The following is a 6,000-nucleotide window of genomic DNA, read 5'->3' on the forward strand; positions in this document are numbered from 1 at the left end:
ATGATCCTGCTTCAGTTTACGTCGCAGAACTTGCTGCTATTCAGTACACCAGTACACCCTGATACTTTTCCCACCAATCATTACTTTATTGTCTCGGATAGTCTCAGTTCAATTGAGGCTCTCCGTTCAGTGAAACCTAGAAAGTACATTTCATATTTTCTGGGGAAAATCTGGGAGCGCCTGCGTGCTTTGTTTGTAACATCGTACAAGATTACCTTAATTTGTGTTCCTCCGCATTGTTCCATTCCAGGTAATGAAAAACCGGACTCTTTAGCTAAGGTGGGCGCCTTAGAAGGTGACATATAAGAAAGACCAATTTGCTTCAGCGAATTTTTCAGTATTACTCATCAGAGAACCCTCGAAAGTTGGCAACCTAGATGGAGCAATGGGGAACTAGGTAGGTAATCCTTAAGGTATCGACGAAACCTTGGTTCAAGGGGATGGATGTGGGTCAGGCAATGTTGCTTCAGAATCTTCATCGCGACGAAGCACGGTGAATATGAATCACCTGCATTCGTCCAACATCGTTCTTCGCTGTTATATTCAACTTGCTGTTGATATTCATCCACGAATGAATCCGACTGCCAATCCGTGTTTACCCGAATGCCTTATCCATACGTTCTTGCCTTGCTACTCATCGAACGACCGAATGAACTGCACGAGGAAGCTATGAAGCGAATGACGAATAAACGAATCAGCAAACCATTCCTCACCATGGCGATGATCGCTTACAACTATTGGCGAAGATGACTTCAATTTTATCTTCGCAGAATGATGGCTCGCGAAGAAATATATTTTTATTCTGATGCGTTGTACTTTTCGGAACAAGCCAATGCGCTACTGGTTCTTCAGTACAAAACTATGGGTTAAATTAACAGCCGAATCAAGGCAATATTTGTTAAATATAGTACAATCTTAATAGAAGCCTTGTGTGTCAAGTATTCAAAGGAGATTGAACCCATGTTTGGTGATAAAACTCGGCATATGCAAAACAAAATTCTTTTGGATGAAGTTTTGATTTTAATCTGCTCATGGTGTTATATCACAATAATTTAACCTATTGCGCATGTTTTGCTAGTATCACGACGAATTCGCTTAATCAGCACGGTTGTTTAAAAATAAATTAGCTGTAGAATGAACAGTGTGTTGTGGGTGTAATATGGACACTACAAATATTACTTCTTGTTCCCCCATCGGGAAAGACTTGGCATAAAAAACGTGCTGTAATTATTTTACTCCATATTGTCGAGATCCTTAGATACCAACAAAAAATATAAAATTGTTGAATTTCGATTTTTTAATGCATTCCCTTCTAGGGATTAGCTATAATGATTACATTGCATGTGCACATCTCACGAATTCAACCATGACTGCTAACTTTGTTAACTAGTGCTATAAAGTTAGATTGATGTTTAAGGTGAGATTTTTTGTGACGTGGTTAACATTAACAGTAGGTACCACAGTTTGATAAAAAATACATCATTTAACGCAAATTTATTAATTAGGGGTCATACATTAATTACGTAAGGACATATGGGGGGAGTGGGTGTTTCAAAATATTTTACCAATTCTCACCTGGGGGAGGGAAGGTTTGTCCTTTCTTAAGTAATATCATAAAACATGCATGAAAAATGAAATCGATAAGAAAAATATTCTTCTCATAAGAAAAGAAACTATTTCTTATTTGTGCCATGAACATTTTATATATCAAACAAAATGAGCACATACTGTACATCATGGTCATGGAAACGCAGACCTCAAATCGAAGTGTTTTGCAGCGACAAAATATGATTGTTAAATTAGTTATGGAATTTATTGTTGCCAACGTAAGGGGCGGCTTAATTGTCGATGGTTTTGGAGCAGTTACAGAAATTTCTTGACTATTGGTGGTACATTGTTCTGATCGGGAACTGGAGTCACAATCTGCTTTACGAGTTAAGAAGTGTTGAGATCATTCATGTTGTTAGACCAACATCCTTCTTTTCAAACTTTTGCTTCAAACCCGCAAGGTATATGAAAAATTTTCTGTCATGTGATTGTCAAAGAACTTGTTGGCTGTATAGTTCCAGAGTGTGAACTGTATTTTACTTCAAGAAAATTCGAAGATAGCTATGTCGGAACTATGCGTACGATAAGCGTTATAGTTGAAACTCCGAACAAATTCACACCAGAAGAGGTTATAAATTCTTTTGAGTTCTACATCACAAAAAAATAGATTCAAAGGAAGTGGAATATAGCGAAGCAAATTATGTGGAACAAATCGGAGTTTCTAAATATCTCTTAAAATTTATTCTGAAATTTCTACTGGGCGAGATTAGGATGCAAATGAAATTTCTACAGATGATTATACACACACTTAGAAAAAATCGTATAAATTTACGTCTCCTGATCCTGACATATACGAGCATCAAAAATGACTTAGTTTTACGTTTGATTTTAATTTTACATGACATTGAATTTCGTAAATCATGTAATTTTACTCCATATATGGCGTTTGTTCTGTATGACAGTAAGTGTAATTTTATGTCATTGCGCATGGAACATATGTTTCATGTAAAATTAAATGGAACACGGTGATGTTTAATATTTAGTCATTTCGTGAATTACGGTTTGTTAAATTGTGTCATGTTTGCAATTACGTCAATGATAAAATTTATAATTTTTTGGTGTGTAGTTAAATTTTGTCCTGAGTTCTCTTTTAATAATTCAATAAGTATCGTGTTCGCTATCGAATAATTTAATTAATTAACAATATGATTTAAAATTACACAAAGTAAGATAAAATCTTATGTAGGGGGAAAGGAAGTTCACCAAAATCATACGAACTCTCATCTGGGGGGAGGGCGAGGTTGAATAGTTCTAAAAAAGCCTTACGTAATTAGTGTACGGCGGCCCCGAGCAGAATATTTTCTATGATGAAAGTATTTTCCATTTCAAACATTTACCTTAAGGGATCGAAACAAGCATAAAAATATTTTAAAAAAATTAAAAACCAAAGAGAATACGTTATAGCCAAATGTAGAATCTTACACTTAGTCAAGTCTCCCCATGTTCCCCTACTCTATCGTCAGAGCAATTAAATTTTCGTACATTTTCGAAATATGCTAGAAGTACCAAGTTCCAATCAATTTTACATTTAAATTTCGCCCACTTAAAATAAACAACTTGATCAAATTTAGTAACGCAAGCTTCAAGATAATCAACACATTTCTGATCAAAATAAGTCGTTTAAAAAAAAGCATATCGCGGAACGCATTTTCACGCTAGACATTTTGAATTTATTTATGAAACTGTTATGAACACTTTTTCATTAAAAATATTTCTGTTTAATATTCCAGTAGCACTGATTATGGCAAGCAAAGCTTATTTCCGTTCAACTTCATAGTATGTCATGACTTGTAGAACACTTGAGCGATATTGGAAAATATTGATATTTTTAACGTCCATTTCTCATATTCTCCACAAAAGAAATTTTGAAGTTTTCGAAGAAAAATTTTGCCTTTAAAAATCTGGCCTAGAGGATTGATATGTCTTGACATATTGATTCCCTAGACTCTAGTTTGTTCCGTGAAAAAATTATGAACATTTTTTATATAGGATTTTGAATGAATATTGCAACATATAAAAAAATTGTTTTGGCATTTTCAGGCCATTTTTTTCTAAAAAGTCGTATATTCTTTATGGAAAAAACAGGTTTCACTTTCAGGCACTTTATTCGAAGATGACGAAGTTCTTATAACTTTCAAATGAAAATAGTTTAGTGGTTGGTGTCCTTAAACATCTCATGCGCTCTAAAATATTTTTAATATGTCCAGAGATTACATTTATGTTAAATAATAATTACTAAATTTATCTAAAAACGGTTTTAAAGTGTCACAGCACTGTAGAATAAAAAAAAGTCGATTTTCAATTTATTAGTCAAAAATGGCTTTAGAATGTTAAAAATCATGTCCCAAAACATGGAAGACGCAAACAATACATAAATATTCAGATTTTCCATTCTACCGCAATACCTCTTATGTATATCTCGTGTGTACTGAAAACTTTAACCGTGTAACTCGAACAAATGATTTTTGAACGCTTGGAAATTTTCACAGTATATTCAAAATTGATTTCTCCAGCGACGTACGTAGGATTTTTTTTTATTGCTTAGCTTTTTTAATTAATTTTGTGTCCATTTTCATGACATATTTGGTGTGCTCTACAGTGGTGTAGCCCCTTAATAGAATATATCCAAATTTTATTTCTTGATGTCATGTCAAGTAAGATATACATATTCAGCATTTTTTTTTTCTGTAATGCTTTGTTGTACAACTTTATTGAAAACATGCTAAATTTTGCTGAAACCATATTAGCTGCTATTTAAGCTAAAGAATAGTCTTTCATGGTACAAAAACTTATGTTTACAAGCAACAATTCAAGTTTTATAGCACGCTACAAGTGCAATTTAAATGTTATGAGTGGCTATAAAAGTACGATAAAACCTCAATTGATACTAGGGTATAAGACTAACCGGTTCAGTTTTGGCAAAAAGTTGAATATTTGCTAAGTTTGGTTGAAATCGGAATGCATCGATTTGTCAAAAACTTGTGGCTTGATTGTACTTCTATAGATATAGAAATTATATTATATAAGAGTATTTCGTCTTACGGTTGCTATTTGTGCCAAATGGTCCTAAGAAAATCATTAAACGTAGATTCAAGGAAACTATCACCCAGTGTTGATTTCATCATTAGAAAAAAATATAAGATTTATTTTAACGGCTTTGTCAGTCTTTTGATAAATAATGGAACGAATTTTAATATTTGTCCGACGTTCGAAAGCATCGAAACGTCGGACAAATATTAAAATTCGTTCCATTATTTATCAAAAGACTGACAAAGCCGTTAAAATAAATCTTATATACACCGTAACAGTCGAAATCTTCATTTGCAATTAGAAAAAAAGTTATTTGAAGTACCAATAGTCTACTATGTAGATTCATAATTGTGTTGTTTCGGTTTTCGCCCGCGAGACATCCGCAGATTTACATATGTAATTGATTTGTTTTGCTTTGCTTACGCAGCTTCCCGTTTCAAATCTGATAAAAAAAACATCAGCAAAAAATCATTATGTAATACTAATTGTTGTTTATAGCAAAAGTCATCCTATTCCGAACATAGCAAGCATTTCTGCACCACTTCAGTCATGAAGCTCTGACCCTTCCATCAATGAACAAGAAATTTGTTTTTCTTGGTCGCAATGCAGGAGGAATGAAGAACGAAGAATCCTTAGCGAAGAATGGCTAGTGGCGATTATCACCTAAGCCATTCGTGTGCCGATCCGAACGATGCGTGAAGATGAACATTGCATGAATGGCTAAATTCAACAAACAACGATGCGAACAAGCAGCGAACAGCAGTCATCAGATTCGGATTTTTTGTTTGTTTGTATTATTCATTTTCGATGATTCTGTGCTTTCGTGTGACGAACGGCGCAGCGTTATTCGAGGCATGGGTGAATGACACGACGAATATCGCATCGATGATGAACGAATGAACTAGTTCGGCGAAGAATATTTGCAACATTGGGGTCAGGATTTCATTCGTGTGATGTCTCGGTTCATGTCCAATCACTACACGCTGGACGCCCATTTTCGACGTATTGGGCTCGTGGATAGCGGTATCTGTACCTGTGGCAACGGTTATCACGATATCGAACATATTGTCTGGGCATGCGCCGAATACTGTTCTGCCAGATCTATTTGATTCCCTTCGGGCCCGAGGAAGATCACCCAATGTTCAAGTTCAAGATGTACTGGCAAGCCGAGATCTCCTCTATACGTCCCTCGAATACACGTTCATAATTCAGATTTAACTGCCCCTATTATTTTTCTTATCGTTTTCAGAAGTGCCTTCTTCCGCCTAGCGTACACAAAACATCTCTGTCGAAAGGCCCAACAAACACAACATCACATGCGCCATGCGGCATGTCTCCGATCCGGAGCTGTACTACTAAATC

Source organism: Topomyia yanbarensis, chromosome 3, assembly GCF_030247195.1.
Source record: "Topomyia yanbarensis strain Yona2022 chromosome 3, ASM3024719v1, whole genome shotgun sequence".
In the NCBI taxonomy this organism is placed as follows: domain Eukaryota; kingdom Metazoa; phylum Arthropoda; class Insecta; order Diptera; family Culicidae; genus Topomyia; species Topomyia yanbarensis.